This window comes from Myxine glutinosa, chromosome 6 (assembly GCF_964187855.1).
Source record: "Myxine glutinosa chromosome 6, kmMyxGlut1.1, whole genome shotgun sequence".
In the NCBI taxonomy this organism is placed as follows: domain Eukaryota; kingdom Metazoa; phylum Chordata; class Myxini; order Myxiniformes; family Myxinidae; genus Myxine; species Myxine glutinosa.
In genome coordinates, this window is record NC_136266.1 from 135,454,278 (window position 1) to 135,476,560 (window position 22,283).

Sequence of the window (22,283 nt, forward strand, 5' to 3'; positions counted from 1 at the left end):
TGAGGTATTTTGGGTCTTCGTGGTCTTTTGGGTATTTCAGGGTCTTCCTGGTATTTTGGGTCTGCAGGGTGTGTTGGGTCTTCGAGGTCTTTTGGGTCATTCGAGGTTTTGGTGGTATTAAGAGTCTTGGACGACTTAAAGGGTCTTCAAAGGTCTAAGCTCAAAGGGATGGGTTTTCAGTCTATTTTTATATATATATATATATATATATATATATATATATATATATATATATATATATATATATATATATATATATATATATATATATATATACATATACTGTATATATATATATATATACATATATATATATATATATATATATATATATATATATATATATATATATATATATATATATATACATATATATATATAAACTAGCTTGGCTCGGCTCGCTGCGCTCGCCTCACCAAGCGTCGATACTGAGGACGGGCTTATTTTAGTTGAGGCTAATGACTGTACCTGAGTTGCTGTGTTGTCATGATTTTCACCAATCATAATACAAACAATTACTTTGCACAAATGTATTTGTTGTGTTTGTGATATTACATTTTTATAGGCAATTTAGGTTGAAGATTTAGGTTGAATGTTTTTTTTCAAGAAAGAACCCCTCAGCATATACATAGGGGAGGGGTAGGTGCAGATTGGAAGTTTGGGACATTTACACCTCACCAACACGTAATTCAAAACACCTCACCACCACGTAATTCAAAACACCTCAACACCAAGTAATTCAAAACACCTCACCACCACGAAATTGAAAACACCTCACCACCACGAAATTGAAAACACCTCACCACCACGAAATTGAAAACACCTCACAGCCATCAAGCACGTAATAAAAACACCTCACCACCATAGAACATGTAATAAAAACACCTCACCACCACGAAATTAAAAACACCTCACCACCACGAAATTGAAAACACCTCACCACCACGTAATTCAAAACACCTCAACACCAAGTAATTCAAAACACCTCACCACCACGAAATTGAAAACACCTCACCACCACGTAATTCAAAACACCTCACCACCACGTAATTCAAAACACCTCACCACCACGTAATTCAAAACACCTCAACACCAAGTAATTCAAAACACCTCACCACCACGAAATTGAAAACACCTCACCACCACGAAATTGAAAACACCTCACCACCACGAAATTGAAAACACCTCACAGCCATCAAGCACGTAATAAAAACACCTCACCACCATAGAACATGTAATAAAAACACCTCACCACCACGAAATTAAAAACACCTCACCACCACGAAATTGAAAACACCTCACAGCCATCAAGCACGTAATAAAAACACCTCACCAAAACGAAATTAAAAACACCTCACAGCCATAAAACACGTAATAAAAACACCTCACAGCCATAAAACACGCAATAAAAACACCTCACAGCCAATAAAACACGTGATAAAAACACCTCACAGCCATAAAAACACGTAATAAAAACACCTCACAGCCATAAAACACGTGATAAAAACACCTCACAGCCATAAAACACGTGATAAAAACACCTCACCAAAACGAAATTAAAAACACCTCTCAGCCATAAAACACGTAATAAAAACACCTCACAGCCATAAAACACGTAATAAAAACACCTCACAGCCATAAAACACGTAATAAAAACACCTCACAGCCATAAAACACGTAATAAAAACACCTCACAGCCATAATAGTCCATGGGCCCGGACCCGAAATTTCACTAATTGGTACCACCCGAGGTGGCAAGTTCTAGTAATGATTTTTGGAAAGGTGCATGTATGTGGGATACATGCTGATGTGATAGCAATTCTGGACTGGTAGCTTAGTGGTAGTTATCAGCTATTTTATACCCGCACCCGGTGAAAGGCGTTCGACGGTTCGGATTGATTTAGTCCATGTGTGAAATTTTGGGTACGGGCCCATGGACTAATTGGGCATATTAATCAGAAAGTACTGAGACAACGTAGATCCCAAAATTATCGCTTTATGTCTTATTTTAAAGGTAGTACTTGCTCACAGCCCCTGGTTTCAAGCTGAACCCCTTTGTCCCTCCTGCCATCTGGGTGTCTTTGTTAACTGTCTCTTCGGTCGTTTGGTCGACAGGGATTCTTCCGAAGGGGTTGTTGGGACCGAGTTGAACTGAGAATCCCCCTCGCATGAACTCAGCATACACGTCTGGGTGTGTGGTGGGCAGCTGGGACATCTGGGCATAGTAGTATGGGAGGTAGCGTGCATAATTCAGCCTGTCATATGCGAAGCACCATGGGATCATTGCACGAATTGATGCCAGGTGTAGCACCCAGTCTCCCTCTCTTGATGCTCGAATGAGACCCAGCAAGATCTCGACAATGTCCAGATACGACATCCAGAATGCTGAGAGGCTGCCGTTTCCACCTCTGAGGAACTCGAGGTATATTCCAAACAGTTCCATGATGCGTGCGCATGAGCGGTCACCGAGGACCTGCTTCAGGGATGCCTGTGAGATATCTTTGCAGAGGCTGTCAATGATCCTCAGTGTCTCATCCATGTGGACCACATCGTTGGCGTGAGTGGCTTCCAGCCACGAGAGGAAACCCTTCCAGGCCAGTCGAGTGAGTGCCTCATAGACATTCTTGTGTAGGTGGACTGCCCTGTTGTACTTGCGGCCATCCATGACACCATTAATGGAACCTTCTGCGATCACACCAGACTCGATGCAGAGATCTCGCAATCCAGCATCTTGAAATCGCTTCCCTATTATTCCCATCAGTGTGCAGATGGTGTGGAATACTCCGAGCCTGGTGATGATGGTGTTTTGGAACTTGTCAGGGTGTTTCCATATAATCTCCACAGCCTTTGCATACAGTGCCTGGTCAAAGACACAGACAATCTTTGTCAGGTCCAAGGAGTGCATGATGTTCAGTGACTGGTTTAGCACTTCATTGACAGTCGACATTTGTGTCGCTGGAGCATTAATGGTAGGCAGGTAGCCTACATTGTCTGGAATGACTGTCACGTCATCTCGAGTCCGGATGTTGAAGCCTGTCCAGCTGCTGATTGATTGCTCTTCTTGTTGCGACATGCGTGCCATGACCCAGACAAGATTCTTCTCTTTGGCGAGCTGAGTCTCAGCTGCAGTGTCAGCATCTGCACTTTTGCTCTGTGGTGGTCCCACTCGTTGTCCAGCGTTGTATGCTGGTAGCATTGGTGGTGGAGCATCAATACTTCTCTGCTTTGTTTTTCCTACAGTCAGCATGGTTCTGGTGGACACTGGGGTGATTGGCTTTGCTTGTACGGCAATCCCATTCACTCTGTGAGATGTTCCTTCTCCACTGGTGGTCTCTTCCAGACGGTTGATATTATCCCAGGCTAAGGTTGTGAATATGCCAGGATGGATGTTACCTGGGAGGGCAACATCACTCCCTGATAGCGAGAGCTTTTGGAGACACAGAGCAGTGTCGATCTCTTCCATCTGAGAATAGGACACACTATGGCCGAGTCGGTTGAGGATGTGTATCAACTCTACATTCCCGGTCAGTGACTTGATAGCGAATGGCAGAACGATGTGCTTCGGGGGCTTTATCAGTCCACGTGTTACAGCATATACCATGTCATAGCCGAGTGAACACAGAAGCCGCTGGACTCTTTGAGATGCATGATCAGGGTCATTGGAACCTGTAAGTAGATAGCACAGGAAGACCATGACCGACTCTGGAATGGTAGTGTCCTCTGCTTCTGGTTTGACTTCCGGTGGCCAGGCTTGAGGGGCATCTTGGTTCTTGATGTCGGCTCTCATTTTCAGGGCTGCTTTGGAGACCACATCTTCAGCATGGAGGCCTTTCTGAGTATGCAGCTCTGCTTGTAGCGATTGGTATTGTTTGGCAAGTTCGTATATGGACAGGTTGTCTGGAAACAGGAGGAGTTTCCCTTTTCCCTCAGAGAAGATGTGCAGGGAGTCTGCAAACTCGCTTTCCAGTTTCCGTCGTATGTGTTTCTTGGTTGATTCCCTTACATGGGCAATACCAAGAGAGTTCATTGAAGCCACCAGTCTAGAAGAGAGATCAGTCATTGTCATCACTTGAGGATTGCCAAAAAGCTCCCTTCTGATGAACAGGAACAGCTCATTGTAGGCCTGATCCACAGCAGCGCCATACTGAGCTTCAGCATCATCATCTTGGCTTGCATCCTGTCCACTGCGAACCTCTCTTTTGGTATAGAACCGATAGCACGACCTATGATAGTGACCTTCTGCAGCTACCAGGTCTCTGCTGACTATGGCAAGGATTCTGCTGTCCATTTTCTCCATGGCTACATTCCTGATTGTGGCGTCAGCTCGCAGTTCTCGACATTGTATGAGGATTTCTCTCGTCTTCTGTCCTTTAGCATACTTGGTGTCTTTCTGGCAGAAAATGCACTCTGCCTCATAAGTCCTTGATGTGCTTGCACATTGTCTAGCTGCTCTCTGTGATCCTGTGTCTTGAGCAGGTTCACTGGCACTGGCACATTTGAGGATGCCATCAAGATGTCTTTTCATGGTGAAGAGACTGCGACATTTTCTGTGGTACTGGATTGTTGGAATCTGTCCATCAGGAAGGTTCGTAGCTAGTTTCAAAATTGCTGCATGTTTTCTGATCTGGGCTGCCCTCAGCAATGTTCTCCATGAGTCAATGTCTTGTAGTGAAACCAGCTTGTCTGTATTGTCATTGGAACAGTGGATGATGCACTCCACTCGTGGCCGCTTTAGTGGCAGGCTGCTTGCTCCATCAGAGGCCATGTTCAGTCAGTTTTCACCTGCAACATAGAATTATCAATCCACATTACTATGTTGCACAAATTAGTAGTCTGCCAGTCCTTAATTATATTTAATTACACTTAATTAGACTGGTGAAACCAGTGGACTGATATCTGAAAGCAAATCAAGCATTCATGACTGGACTTATTCTAACCTGCAGGCTGCAAATGTATATCACCACTGATGAGGGGAAATCAGCACTTTACATATCTGTCATATATTTTCTGCTTAACTAAATAGACATAATTATTGCAGAGCCTCTTGTTCTTGCCTCACCTACCAGGAAGTATCCACCAGTGGCCAAGTATACCGAATACGGAAGAAAACTGGACACTGCCAGCATCCAACATATATTTTGTTCTTAACTAAGACACTAAAACTGTAGAAAAAGTTAGTTTCCACACATGAATAAATACAAGAATATGTATTATATAGTATAACATACATGTCTTTATTACAAACATCCATTTGCTAAGATATTTAAGCATGTTACATTGTCTATTCAGCTAAAAAAATGATTTGGAAGATGATACTAGTAACAACAGCGCGGAGTTGCGGTATCGCGATTAATGCAAAAACAGCTTTCCTGCAAGAAAAATGAAAAAGCTACCCATTTGGAATTGCTATCACATATTATTTTACTTATATGGGTGTAACAAATAAATTGGCACCATGGAACTTTTGCCACGTCGGGTGGTACCGATATCTGGTCTGGCCCATGGACTATAAAACACGTAATAAAAACACCTCACAGCCATAAAACACGTAATAAAAACACCTCACCACCACAAAATTAAAAACACCTCACAGCCATAAAATACGTAATAAAAACACCTCACAGCCACGAAATTAAAAACACCTCACCACCACGTCATTTAAAAACACCTCACCACCAAGTAATTCAAAACACCTCACCACCACATAATTCAAAACACCTCATCACCAACTAATTCAAAACACCTCACCACCACATAATTCAAAACACCTCATCACCAACTAATTCAAAACACCTCACCACCACATAATTAAAAACACCTCACCACCACATAATTATAAATACCTCACCACCACGTAATTCAAAACACCTCACCACCATGTGATTTAAAAACACCTCACCACCAAGTAATTCAAAACACCTCACCACCACATAATTCAAAACACCTCATCACCAACTAATTCAAAACACTTCACCACCACATAATTAAAAACACCTCACCACCACGTAATTATAAATACCTCACCACCACGTAATTCAAAACACCTCATCACCATGTGATTTAAAAACACCTCACCACTATGTGATATTAAAACACCTCACCACCACGTCATTTAAAAACACCTCACCACCACGTCATTTATAAACACCTCACCACCACGTGATTCAAAACCACCACAACAATATTAAAAACACTTCACAACCACGGAAACAAAAGTTTGTGGGAGTCGTTAAGTGACAACACAGACATTGCCCAGATGTGTAGATATATAGATAAATGACTGTACCCGAGTTGCCGTTTTGTCATGGTTTAAACCAATCATAATTCAAACAATTATTTTGCACAAATGTATTTGTAATATACGTGATATCACATTTTATAAACAATTGAAGTTGAAAACTTAAGTTGAAAAAAAAAATTCCCCCAAAAATCCCCCCCCAAAAAAAAAAATTTGAATTTTATTTTTTTTTAAATACCCTTAGGACATACCGACGGGAGAGATATGTGCATACCAGAAGTTTGGTACGATTTCACAAAAGTTTGAGAAAGTCGTGCAGTGACAAGACAACACAACACAGGACAACACAGGACAACACAGACGCTGCACAAATATATATATATATATATATATATATATATATATATATATATATATATATATATATATATATAGATATATATATATATATGTATATATATATATATATATATATATATGTATATATATATATATATATAGTCACGTGAAAAAGTAAGTTCACCCCACGTAAAGTTTTGACGTTTTCAACATATTTCAACATACAGCTATTTGATCTTCATTTCAACAACATTGATAGATAGAGGTGATATTATATAACAAATATCATGAAACATTTACATTTTGTAGTCCATTGTATAATTTAAATAAACATAAATGCAAATTTCGCATGTGGAAAAAGTAAGTACACCCCAACATTTATCACTACTTCAAATACCTAAAATTAGAATCAGGTGCACCAGCTCAGGTGCAAATGATTAGAACATCATTAGAGAGGATGTTGGAGGAACCTGTCTAATTTAAACCTCAGACATTTAGTTCGGTTTGCTCTTTGTTGCTGAAGTGTGCGGCATCACCATGTCTAGATCAAAAGAGCTCTCTGAGGCTTTTAGAAAGAAGGTTATAGATGCCTACGAGTCTGGGAAGGGATTTAAAAAGATCTCCAAACAATTTGAAATCAATCATTCGTCTGTCCGGAAGATCATCCACAAGTGGAGAAGATTCCAAACAACTGCCAACTTGTTCAGGCCAGGCTGCCCCAGCAAGTTCAACCCGAGAGCAGACCGCAAGATGCTGAAAGAAGTCTCTAAGAACCCCCAGAATGTCATCACGGGACCGACAGGTAGCTCTTGACACTGATGATGTCAAAGTGCATGAGTCTCCCATTAGAAAGAGGCTGCACAAATTTGATCTACATGGGAGGTGTGCCAGGAGGAAACCTTTGCTGTCCAGAAAGAACATCAGGGCAAGACTAAAGTTTGCCAATGAACACCTCGGCAAAGACCAGCACTTCTGGAACAATGTGCTCTGGACAGATGAGGCAAAGGTAGAGCTATTTGGCCACAGTACCAGAAGACATGTTTGGCGAAAACCAAAGACAGCATTTGACCACAAGAACCTGATACCAACTGTAAAGCATGGTGGTGGAAATATTATGGTTTGGGGCAGCTTTGCTGCATCAGGGCCTGGGCAGCTCACCATCATAGAATCCAATATGAATTCCTCATTGCAGCAGAGGGTGCTTGAGGATAATGTGAGGCCATCTGTCGGAGAGTTGAAGCTCAACCGAAGGTGGACCTTGTTTACCAGTACTGGTATGTTTACCAGTAAATCCACCAAGGAATGGCTGAAAAGAAAGAAATGGAGGGTTCTGGAATGGCCAAGTCAAAGCCCGGATCTAAATCCCATCGAGATGTTGTGGGGGGATTTGAAACGAGCTGTGAATGCAAGAACCCCCTCAAACATCGCACAGCTGAAAGAATTCTGCATGGAGGAGTGGGCAAAAATTTCTCCCAGTCGATGTCAGAGACTGGTAGACAGTTATAAGAAACGCCTACTTGAGGTTGTTTCTGCCAAAGGGGGGCAATACCACCTATTAGAGCCAAGGGTGTACTTACTTTTTCCACATGCGAAATTTGCATTTATCATTTAAATTTGCATTTGCAATTTGCATTTATTTAAATTATACAATGGACTACAAAATGTAAATGTTTCATGTTATTTGTTATATTATATCACCTTTATCTCTCAATATGGTTGAAATGAAGATCAAATAGCTGTATGTTAAAATATGTTGAAAAAGTCAAAATTTTACATGGGGTGTACTTACTTTTTCACGTGACTGTATGTATGTATGTATGTATGTATGTATATATATATATCATTGGCTAGGATTGACTCGTGAGTGAGCCGGAGATCAGGAGAAAATCAAGTAAGCAGGAGATCTCAATGTCAGGAGCATCACAACCATTGAAATGGATGATCATGTAACAGGCCACCCCTCAGTTTCATGACAAATATGCTCCCCCAACCCGCCCCAACGTTGACATCATTACTCACAGCATAAAAATTCTAATCCTTACTCCTTCACAGCCCTTTTCATGATTTGATCAATAAAATTAATATAAAAGAAATATGGGAGCTTGATGCAACCTTGCTTCAGCTGCGTTTTGCTCAATGAGCGAAACAAACAAGCAAGTCAAAGTTCACCTGGGCTCTTATTTAAAAAAAAAAAAAAAAAAAAAATCTCTGCAGGTAGACCAATACTTTTCCAGCTAATTTGTCTTGATGGATTCAAGTGTTCCTGCTTTAATCCATGTGCTATCCTCCCCATCTCCGTGCACACAAAAGGAAAAATAGCTCCAGATCAAACATACTGACACAAACATCTAATTAAATGCTGTTGATGAAGTTTATTTCGAGTAAAATCTCAATGTACTCCCGATTTTACTTTTATTTTTACTACCAGTTGTACTTTTTGAATATTTCTACATGATCCATTGGTAGTTTGTCCATATATCACGTTTTCGGCCGTGAAAACAAATCAGAGTACTTTTGCAAAAATAACACAAGGACGTTTTTGTGTGTGTGTGTGCTGTCCTTGTTGATCTTCATGTAATTTATGTATTCCCTTGTCCGTGAGCGAAGCACCGTGAAGGAAAGGAATTGCCAGAAGGACTTCATTCATTAAATCAAAACGTGCTCGGTGTCCCCTTTGGACGATCACTGACCTTGCAGTGTCAGAGATTTCCTTGAAACTTTGGAACCCATTTTTAACATACACCAACTAATGCCGGTATCGGGACGCCAAGTTTAACGTCCATCCGAGGGATGCCACTTTGACGAATGGTGATTCGTCAACATCGGGATGAAAATTTATAGCTGGGTGAAACATCGGGATGAAAATTTATAGCTGGGTCGACATTCGAACCCAGGCTAGAAAGCTTGGTTTTTTAAGGAGTGTGTGCCTCTCAGTCTTGGGCTCGAGCCTCGAGGCCAACCAGCCTGGCCTTTTACCAATGTGCTGGTATGGTTTTTACAGTGTAGCTTATAGGGCGATGCCGTCTAGAACAGTGTTTGTCTGTCTGTATGTCCCTATTAGGAATTTACCCCCCCCCCCCCCCCCCCCGCACTCCCCCAGGGATGATAATTTGACCAAACTCAGACAGTTACAGGAGAATTTATTAAAGGTACATGTACATGGGAAAGCTGCCATGTGAGCCAGGAATGGACCAGCTTCTCAATAAAAACAAATCAGGCCAGGGTTTTTATACTGCACAGAAAATAATGAAAGGAAACTTCAAAGACGAGATGGAAAGCACAACAATTGGGGCTGTTTCGGAAGGGAAAAGCTATTTTATCGTCCACGCAGCTTTTGCCCAAGTTTGGAGCCTGAAAACTGCAACAACAGGCTATGTTATTACAGGCGAGGGGTCATTTCTTCCAGCTTTGTTCAGTTCCCAGAATGCTCAGGGGCTGCCCTGGTAACAGAGCCAAATGTATGAAATCCCTGACACTGGGATTCGACCGAAATCCTCGACATCCCCACAAACGTACACCAATCAGATCTGAGGATCTGGTCACATGACGGGGGGTGGGGGGTGTTCACATTTAGTCACCATTACAGTTGCATAAATCACTAAAAGGAAATATAATAACATTCGGTGGAACAATTTCGGGTCCCAGCCGGTGTCACAAGGTAGGTCGGAGGTTTCTAGGAGGTTTCAGAAATTCCTCAATGCAATTACGATTTTGAAATGCAATCGACACGGACCTTGCTCCTGAATCCGGAAGTGAACAGATGATGATGGTTCACTGGTTTGATAATATCTCAATACAATCGTAATTTAACATTGTATTTTGATATATTAATTATATAGTATTAATCTGTGATTAGAATTATGCTGTTTGGAATGAAAATATAGAGATATTGAGTTTAGAAAGAGAATGAGGAAATGACGTAAGGGTCTCCATCCGTGACATTCATGGATTCCCCATTTGCGGATTTGCCATTCACTGGGTATAGAACCATTCAGACTGGGTACGTTTTTGTCCAAGTCATTCACGAACCTGCTGTCAATGGCTGACGTTTGACTGAAGCTGGCACAGGAATGTGGAATTTATTGGTTCATGGTTTAGCATTCACCGTTTCTGCATTGTCTGTTTTCTTTTGGCCTTCCATCTGTGCGTAGCATGAGCACCTCGCTGGTAATGTTGTAACGGCAATTTGAATTACAGGTACTCATTTCCCCCTAGCAACGGCAGGTTAAAAGTGTCAGGTTAAAAGTGTCCGCTGTGACAGAAGCGGCTCACTGAAAACACGCGCGTACAAACACACACACACAACGCATGTGCAGAAGGCCTCGTTAGCATTTGTATGCCATTTTAAAAGTCCTGTCTTCATTCACCACCCCAAATAATAAATATTGCCAACTCGTAAATTAGCCAATTGATAGCACTTGAAATTCTGGATCATAATTATCATACAGTATCCACCTCCCCTCACATCCAGAATCTTGGCGTCATCTTTGACCAAACCCTTTCCTTCGACAAATACACTAAACAGATCACAAAGTCAGCCTTCTTTCACCTGAAAAACATTGCCCGTCTCCGCTCATCCCTCTCCTCCACGGCTGCAGAAACGCTCATCCACGCCTTCATCACCTCCCGTCTGGACTACTGCAATAGCCTCCTCTATGGTTCACCCTAAAAAATCACCAATAAACTCCAATACATTCAGAACTCCGCTGCCCGTCTACTCACCCATTCCCGGACCCGTGACCACATCACCCACGTCCTTTACAAGCTTCACTGGCTCCCCATCCCCCAGATAATCCAGTACAAAATCCTCCTCTTGACATACAAAGCCCTCCATAACCTGGCCCCATCCTACCTGGCTGACCTCCTCTCCAGACACACTCCCACCCGCAACCTCCGCTCTGCTGGTACCAACCTCCTGACCCCCTCCATCCGGAACAAATTCAGATCCTGGGGGGACAGGGCCTTCTCCATCGCTGCTCCCACCCTCTGGAACTCACTACCTCACACCATCAGAGACTCCTCCTCACTCACCACATTCAAAACATCACTAAAGACCCACCTGTTCAACACTGCATTCAACATTCAACCCACAGCATTTAACCCCTGACTATCTCTTTTCCTTCTCCCTCCTTTTGCTTTAAATATTTCCCTATTGATTCTTGTCTTTTTGCAATTGTTGTTTTCATGTATTGTTATGCATTATGTTTTCCACTCTGTCAAAGCGCCTTTGGGCTTCTGGAAAAGCGCTATACAAAATAAATGAATTATTATTATTATTATTATTATAAAAACGTTTTTTTTCTTCCAAAAAGAGGGACACAATTTTCTAAACACTTAACGCCTCCCTTCGAGAACCATAAAACTCACGTTTATACTTAGAGCCTAAACCCCTATGTGACATCCCTGCCCCACTGTTCTCCACCCCCATGCTCCTCCTCTCCCATACCAGTGATATTAAGTCGATAAATTGGTGGATTCAATTAATGTGATGTTGCCATGTGGCACATACATGATTGACTAAATCATCTCCTGCCGCGTCAAGGTTCCTTATGTAATCCTCATGGAAGAACGACCTCCCACTGAATCACTCCAATATTCAACCTGAGAAACAGTCTTCATTTCTGGCTTCTTCCTCGATTATTCCTTTTACCCCATGGGCAGAGTATTCAACTCTGGTAGATTTTCAAAATGGCCAAAGAAGGACGCTTCAACCATTTTAGAACCATATCAATAGACGCGTAAAGAGATATTATCGAAATTGTTTGGGATATCCTCCGAAAAATCAATCACATGCAAGGTCAGTGATCCAATCACACTGATGTTGAGCTTTGTCTAGATTTCCCTGTTTGTCCATTTACCTCCTGTAATCAAAAAACATACTAATTGTACCAAACAGTTTTCTTTCAAATTTATCCCTTTTCTGCATCTGTTTTCTCTCCGATCATCTTCAATAACAACAACATTTGAATTGTGTTGAAAAGCGTAAAAGATGTTAACTGTTGTCACTTTTACTGCAGGGGAATTTTGTACCATCTGTTCTCCTGCTCCATTATTGATAACTTTCCAAACTCCAGGGTGCACTTAACCAGAATATTTGTTTGCGCAAACGCTCGGTTCGCTCGTGAAAAAGATCACACATAAATGGCCATTGCCATTTTCACAAACAATTCACATCTCAAAGGAAATAGAAATTATAACCTGTCGTAAACGACTAAAATAAACGAATTTCAACCACAAAAGTCTGGAAGTGGCGTGTACACAATTACTGGTGCTTATAATCATTTTTTTGCTTGACAAAAGTACTTGTGTCTTCCTCTTCATTTGTCTGTAACACGTTGCTGCACTGTTCTCTTTTGCAACGTCATGAAATGTCACAACACATCTCTGGGCCTTCTTTCCATGATCCTGATCTGGATCCGAGAACTTTTTAAGTGATTCTTCATCAATGAGAAATGGGACCAAAAACGATATGTAGCATGATATTTCAAAAAGTTGTGGATGAATTATGACAAAACATGGTGGATGAGTTGGTTAGGTGGCAAAAACAAGCCCATTCGATTTTTGTTCAGGTCCGCATCCAGATCCGGCCTATCAGTGGGATACAAAACAAACTGTTCAGCCTGATGGAGGTGTGTGCCCTACTGAGTACCGTTCTAGTCTTGAACCTTTAGTCAATGCTTGTTGCAAATGTGAACAAACTCTCCGTATTAAATGAGCATTTTTGTTGAGGACTCCACTACCTTAGAACATGTCCGAGTCTATAGATATCCTCAGCTTTAGGCCTGTTCTAACTCATAACATGATTTTCAAATTTGAAAACTATTAACAAATGAGCAAGAAAGGTGTCGTGCAAGCATGATATTTACAAAATCCAAGCCACCCCCCCCCCCCCCCCCCCAAAGTAGCCATGGATACATCAACTTGTCTATTTCATGAATATTAAAGTTATCGATCTTAATCAAAGCTCAGGTCAATCAGATAAAAATCGATTGTTTTTCAAATGAAAATTGATGATTTTAGAAGTTTGACCTTGCGTTGACCTTTGACCTTTTGACCTCAAAAATAGTTGCTTTCCCAATTCAGTGATGCACTGTGCAATTTCTGTGTAATTTAAAAGTTAATAGGATGAAAAGTGATGATTTTTCAGATGAAAATTGCTGATTTTAGAAGTTTGACCTTGAGTTGACCTTTGACCTTTTGACCTCAAAAAGTTTGTTTCCCAATTCACTGAGGCAATATGCAATTGCTGTTTAATTTTCAAGTCCATCGGATTTTAAAAAAATGATATCAGAAATTTGACCTCAAGATGACCTTTGACCTCAAAACCAATGGGCTTCTCAGTTGTGACTAGCTGTACAACTTCGTAAAGTTTCTTGGCAATTGGTTTATAATTGTGACCTGTAAATGATTGACATACAAACAGACAGACAAACAGAATAATGCACAAGACCAACCAATATAATTTAAAATTCTTCAATTGTGCATGTAACAATTGCTATTGTATCTCTGTTCGATTAATCCTTATTTAAGAGAATAGCATACATAGGGAAGAATTGCATGACAGGACTTTCAAGTCGCTAGTTTAGCCATCATAAACAACTATAGAGGTCAACCTCCTTCCTGAAGCAATCATTTGAAAACGTTGCAAAATACACATAGTCATGGAAATAGGGAGGAAGAGTAAAATACACACATACACACATACATACATACATACATACATACATACATACATACATACATACATACATACATACATACATACATACATATATATTGTTATTATAATCTTAATTTTTTTTCTTTTTGGAAATAGCGGGACAGTTCGGTTGCCATTTTCAAAGTGGTGCCACTATGGAGTGCTGTGCTGCTGGTTTTTTTGGATTGTGCCAACCAGTTATGGCAGGAATTTCGTCACAATGAGAATGTGGTTGAAATATAAAAATGCCTCATGTGGAGAAACATTGTGATATGGCCTCCATTTTGGGACATTGGCACCGAGATCAACATTCGAAGTCGTAAATGCAAAGATTAAATTCTGGCAGGTTCTACCTTGGTCTATGTCCAGGGATGCCGGAGCGGTAGAAGAGCATGGGGGTCGAAGGGGGAAGGGGGGATTCAAATCGAATGCAAAAGCATCATAGGAATTAAACATAGATCAGAATCATAATGGGAGTACATCAGTCATCTGTTAAACACCAAAAGGTCACAAAAAGTGATAGCGCCCACGTGCAGTATGATTATTTTAATTAATCACGATACCGAGATATATCAATCATAACAATTAGTGGCATAGTGTCTTGTGCAGCACTAACACATTGTACATAAGTCTATGGCAGCTGTAGGCTTGTCAGGTAGCGTCCGTTGTTCGCTGCTAAGATACGTGCAGTGTCTTATCGCAGTGAAAATTGATTAAATACAGGACAAATTGGAATCAGCGAATCCTTTCAAGGACATTTTGAGGTCTGCCTCCTAAAGGCGCCTAAAGACTTGTGAGGACAAATTTATTGGCAGTCAAAAGACATTACGGATGTGGGGTGTCCAAGACGAGCACATGCCCACGAAGCAGGAAAGATACCACCCTCGCGCCCTTGTTAATATCCTCAACAGTTAACTAGTGTTGCATTTAACTATCTAAAACCTTATATCGCTCCGACAGGGGTGTCCACAGACCAGGAGGTAGATAGAGACAAATGAGAGCGAGAGACAGAGAGAGAGAGACAGAGAGAGAGAGAGAGACAGAGAGAGAGAGAGAGAGAGAGAGAGAGAGAGAGAGACAGAGAGAGAGACAGAGAGAGAGACAGAGAGAGAGACAGAGAGAGAGACAGAGAGAGAGACAGAGAGAGAGACAGAGAGAGAGAGACAGAGAGAGAGACAGAGAGAGAGACAGAGAGAGAGAGACCGAGAGAGAGACAGAGAGAGAGAGAGAAAGAGAAAGAGAAAGAATGAATATCAACTTTGTTGCCTTCATTCAGAGAGTAGTTAATGCATTGAAAGGTTCCCTGGAAGAGTCGTGGTACCAGGAGCAGGTACTTACAGTCACGTGAAAAAGTAAGTACACCCCATGTAAAGTTTTGACTTTTTCAACATACAGCTATTTGATCTTCATTTCAACAATATTGATAGGTAAAGGTGATATAATATAACAAATATCATGAAACATTTACATTTTGTAGTCCATTGTATAATTCAAATAAACATAAATGCAAATTTCGCATGTGGAAAAAGTAAGTACACCCCTACATTTATCACTACTTCAAATACCTAAAATTAGAATCAGGTGCACCAGCTCAGGTGCAAATGATTAGAACATCGTTAGAGAAGATCTTGGAGGAACCTGTCTTATTTAAACCTCAGACATTTCGTTTGATTTGCTCTTTGATGTTGAAGTGTGCGGCGTCACCATGCCCAGATCAAAAGAGCTCTCTGAGGCCTTCAGAAAGAAGGTTATAGATGCCTACGAGTCTGGGAAGGGATTTCAAAAGATCTCCAAACAATTTGAAATCAATCCTTCGACTGTCCGGAAGATCATCTACAAGTGGAGAAGATTCCAAACAACTGCCAACTTGTTCAGGCCAGGCCGCCCCAGCAAGTTCAACCCGAGAGCAGACCGCAACATGCTGAAAGAAGTCTCTACGAACCCCATAATGTCATCACCGGACCTACAGGTAGCTCTTGCCACTGTTGATGTCAAAGTGCACGAGTCCACCATTAGAAAGAGGCTGCACAATTTTGATCTACATGGGAGGTGTGCCAGGAGGAAACCTTTGCGGTCCAGAAAGAACATCAGGGCAAGACTAAAGTTTGCCAATGAACACCCAGGCAAAGACAAGCACTTCTGGAACAATGTGCTCTGGACAGATGAGTCAAAGGTAGAGCTATTCGGCCACAGTACCAGAAGACATGTTTGGCGAAAATCAAAGACAGCATTTGACCACAAGAACCTGATACCAACTGCAAAGCATGGTGGTGGATATATTATGGTTTGGGGCAGCTTTGCTGCATCAGGGCCTGGGTAGCTCACCATCATAGAATCCACTATGAATTCTTCATTGTACCAGAGGGTGCTTGAGGATAATGTGAGGCCATCTGTCCGAAAGGTGAAGCTCAACCGAAGGTGGACCTTGCAACATGATAATGACCCTAAACATACCAGTAAATCCACCAAGGAATGGCTGAAAAGAAAGAAATGGAGGGTTCTGGAATGGCCAAGTGAAAGCCCGGATCTAAATCCCACCGAGATGTTGTGGGGGGATTTGAAACGAGCTGTGCATGCAAGAAACCCCTCAAACATCGCACAGCTGAAAGAATTCTGCATGGAGGAGTGGGCAAAAATTTCTCCCAGTCGATGTCAGAGACTGGTAGACAGTTATAAGAAACGCCTACTTGAGGTTGTTTCTGCCAAAGGGGGCAATACCACCTATTAGAGCCAAGGGTGTACTTACTTTTTGCACATGCGAAATTTGCATTTACGTTTATTTAAATTATACAATGGACTACAAAATGTAAATGTTTCATGATATTTGTTATATTATATCACCTTTATCTATCAATATTGCTGAAATGAAGATCAAATAGCTGTATGTTGAAATATGTTGAAAAAGTCAAACTTTACATGGGGTGTACTTACCTTTTCACGTGACAGTATAGGCACTGAAGCCTGGTGTTGGCTTAACGGATAAGGTGGCTGACTTAAGATATCAGGGTCTTGAGTGCAAGCCCCTGGCATTCCGATTGAAATAACATGAGATGGATTGTCTCAGCCTGTCATCCTTCTGAGGTCAGAAAAATGAGTACCAGCTTACTCGGAAGAATGAGCTATTCGAGTATCCTGTGTTGGAGTAGCGACCAGGCCAGAATTGTGCCCAATAGCCAAGACTTCGGCAGCCATATGCATCTGAAGATGCAAAATGAGTGCCCTTCTTCTCTAACATCTCTCTCTCCATTCTCTCTTTCTTTCCCCCTCTCTCTGCCTTATCTCTCTCTCCCTGTCGGTCTTCTCTCTCATTCTCTCCATTCTCTTTCTTTGCCTTCTCTCTGTCTTTCAATCAATGACCAAAAACAACATGACGTGTTCTCCTTAAACAGTGACAAATCCAGTGTGTTCCACGTCATGGGGAAAAAGACAATCTATAAGATTTGTCTTGCGGTGTCTTTACCAGGCTGTACCGCACCCTTAAGAAATAATTGGAAAAGAGACTTTGCCAGCAAGAGCCTTTCTTACTCCAAATTGGAATGTAATATATAGATGTCCTCTTGTCGGTCGTACGGTAGACCTAAATTGGAGACTGATCCATCAGGCCCTGGCCACACAAGTTAGTCCGAAGTTTAACCCTTCTGTGTCTAATTTATCTCCTTTTTGTAGTAATGTGGAACATTTGTATCATGAGTTGTTTGGGTGCAAGAGATTGTCATATCTGTTTTTGAATCTGTGTCATATTTTTGGTGAATTTAAAATTGTTTTTCTGTTTGCTTTTGAATTTTTGACTTGCAATTGCTAAGCTTGCAATTTATAAAACCAGAAAAGCCAAATTAGTGAATGCGAAAACTGAAAATACACTTTTTGTTTCATAGGGATGGTGTCTGCACGGATAAAGCTAGAGCATGCATATCATGTAAACATGGGTAGTCTTGTGTTTGGAGACTTATGGAGGGAGCACTGATGGTGTTTTGTGTAAATTCATTGAATATTAAGTTTACATTTGTATGTAAAGTTGGGCTTGAGTTCCTTTAATTAAGAAATGACACACCAGATTTTTCTTTTTTTATGTTGTTCATGAAAGGACATATGTAAAAGTCAGTCTCTTTCTCTCCTCTTTCTCTCTTTCTCTCTTTCTCTCTTTCTCTCTTTCTCTCTCTCCCTCTCCCTCTCCCTCTCCCTCTCATAGCTGAAGAAAGTGCCACAGAAGGTGAAGTCGTCATCCAAGCAATGTCGATATGGAGACAAGGCCACGTGCAAGGATATATGGCAGTTTGAAGCACCTGAAGGCAGATCGTTATAAGGCTACAAGAAAATGCAGGGCAATTGTGAAAGCCAAAGTGAAGCAGGAGGCGAGGATTTCAAGGCTATTTGGATAGGATCAACTCAAAGCACTGACGCGAGGGCAAATGAGAGGAGTGGAATTGTCATCAGCCACTGTTAAGCAAGCTGAGATCTCAGGATACAAGCTTCTCTTACAGCAGCAGTATCCACTACCTTCAGAAAGAACTGTGCAGAGAAGGGTGGAAAAGGTACCTTTCCAGTCTGGTGTCCTGGAACAGTTGTTTGGTTTTCTGAGATTCAAGGTGCTACGGATGTGATGGTTGATGAAAGGTGGAAATGCTGTCTTAGTTTTTGCAAAATGTCTCTTGAACCACGTGTGTAGTGTGATGTCAGCAGTGGCAACTTGCTCGGCAATGTCACATTGCCACTACATATTGGAACTGCTCACCGTGCCCTTGTGTTTATGCAAGGAGACATAACATCCCACTGGCAGCAGACTGTTGCATACCATTTGCCAGCAGTACTGCAAATGGCACGGTCTTCAAGGATATTGTTATTGGTATAATTCAATGCGCTGCTGCCATTGGTCTTCACGTGGAAGCTGTAACCAGTGACATGGGTAGTGCCAACCACGCATGTGGAGGTGCTTTGGTATAGCAAGGAAGGCCACGGCAAACCACCAAGTATCACCCTTGCCCTTGCCGTTGGAAAAATGAAAAAAAAAAAAAAATGAAAAAAAAAACATGAAGTAATATAATCTTCATCTTGGGTACAGAGAAAGACACTTGATTAGAAAACTGCCACACTAAGCTTCACACACAATGGGCACAGGTTGAGTTCGCTGCTCTCTATGGATACAAAATGGCATCAAATTGCAAGTTGTTGCTACACCTGGTATATAGATAGGGACTCTAGTGGCAATTGACCACCTCCCTCGCACCCCCCCCCCCCCCCCAACCTCCACTGTGGAATTCCAGTCTATATCCACTCACAGAAACTTATTTCCACATACTGTAATCCCACGGTCAGCAGGAATGGTCTTGCTGGAATACTCCAAAAGCCTAAATTAATTGAATGGACCATTATATCTCTACAGAGCCTTGCTAGTGCAATCATGCATGCTGCAAACATTTTAAAGGTCTGCTAATTATAATTAACACTGAGTTCAACAGGACAATGTTGAGTACCTAGTTGTTAGCAAACCAAGAGGGTCACAAATTAATATCCACCTTCAAAGTATGATACATTACCTGCCATTTTCATAATGCTAATACAACAGGATTTCTTGTTTGCTTTGCCTCCGCTTCCCTTCGACGTCCTCATGTCACCTCAATTAACCTCAAACACACACACGCACACACACACTCTCTCCCATTTGCCTCTGTTTTCTTCAACCACTCTTAACACCCTTGACCCAAACCAAACTCCCAAAAGGAAACAGACGGCGTACTAATCCTGGCTCATTGCTAAGTGACGTCCTGAATGATTTCCATCATCTTGGAATCCCCGAGCATCGACTCAAGGGGGAGCACAATCTTTGAGGCGTTGACTTTCAAATCTCAGCATGATTGCAGATTAATCGTCCTTATGATGTTTGCTGTAGCTGTAGCTGAAATTATGTGGATGTAATTTAAGCCTTTGGAGTGTTTGCTACATGTACTATCATTCAATCCTTACTCTAGTGTGTCCTGGAGTATGCAGCCTTCGGATGTGTTATTAATCTAGATGTCCCTTATGCATATGTCTAAAAATATACAGCAACATTCCTTCCAAATGTGGGACACCGTCCCAAGTGCCCTTTCAAAATTATAATATTTTTCTGTGGCAAAGATACCAATGATCCTCACAAAGCCATTAACCTTCCACTTCACCCATTACCAAATAGGCCTTCAACGAGATTGGATTTATTATTAGTAATTGTGTTATTGTTAAAAATGTAATCCCTGAGGATGTTCGCCTCATCGCCAAACTACTTCACAAGATGAATTTCCATGTCACCTCGGGAGAAATTTGAACTTCCAAACCCGATGGTATTTTGGTGACTATTCCTAAAGTTCGTTGAGGATGCTGGAAGTAAAACAGACATAAGAGGTGAAAATACACAAGGAGTGAATAAAAAGACATAATTACAAGGAAATACCTGAACGCATAAGAATACTACATTTAATCATGCAGGTTATGTGGAGAGCGTCTTAAATAACCAGGTGTGCTATGAGCATTCCTGTGACAAAGTTCAGTGTTGTAAAATCCATATGAGACATCAAGTGCCCAAACTTGGAAATGAAAGGTTTATGTCAAATAAACAGAGGTTTGGCCTATCATGCATGTACTGCATCCACATTTCATTATCTATGCTAGCAGAGTACCCGCCCTACGGGCGATCTTGTTCCAAGCGTGCAACATGTTTTTCTGACACATCCTTTTATTTGGGTGATGTATAGGCAATAGACCACTGCCTCGATCACTCTCGAAAATAAAAGATATCCCAGGTTACGTACATGAAAAAAAATGTGTACTGCTTATGTGCATATGTAATACATCGTGGTTATATATCTCAGATAATTCAAATTGCACTGGCGCATAGGCTGACACCAGAGGCCTGAAGCCGAAGGCCTGAAGCTTGAGGTCTATACGTACTGTCACTTTCACAAGTCCGGTGTCTCTATCATGTCTGATCCTTTTAACAGTCGCTTAGGCTGTTTTATATTGAACGGAAAACTTATAGGGAGGGCATGGTGATTGGAAATATGACACATTCGAAGATGTCTTCGGTTACAAAAATGGCGGACATGTTTGCAGGTTACACTTGTGAGAGGTGTCAGGCAAGCTGTCTAACCAATGAGTATAGAACTGACATACATACATACACTTGCTCCATTACATATAGATTTAACTCGCTCAATCCTTTTACATCCCAATCAAATAAATAAATCTAATCAATGTATCAGCAAATTATATGAAGCTGCGGCACTAGCAATAAGGCCTACTTTTATGAAAGATACCATGGTATGAGGGGAGCACAGTGAAATCAACACTTTAGCAATGAGGTGGATGTTGCTAAGATTTTCCAGATGGCTGAACAACATTTGGGAAGGACGACTCAACAAAAATTATAAACATCATAACTAGCAGCGGCATTTACATCGTTGCAAAAGGGTTGATTTCACTGCAATATTTATTTATGATATTTCATTATGATTTTGAAATTCGATCGACACGGAGCTGCTCCCAATCCGAAAGTGAACAAGATGACGATGGTTCGCTGGTTTGATAATATCCCGATACAATTATGATTTAACATTGTATTTTGTTATATTTACAGTGTATATAGTACGAGCAGAAGTACCCCGCATTGCCGGGCGGCCGGGCTGTACGGCACCCTTAAGAAACAATTGGAAAAGAGCCTTTACCAGCAAGAGCCTTTCTTACTCCAAATTGGAATGTAATGAAAAGATGATGTTTTATATCCAATTGATATATAAAAAATAAACTTTTACCAATATTCGTGACATAAACAAACATTAAAATCCAGATGTGAGGTAGTTCCGTGGTTGGGTGAATACAATTACGAATTCAAAATCGTAATTGTATTCACTCAATTCCAAACGTCATTCCAATCATTAATTGATACTTTAACAAAATACTGTTTTAAATGACGATTGTGCTGAGATATTATCAAACCAGCTCATTACCGTCATCTGTCCACTTCCGGATTCGCGGCAG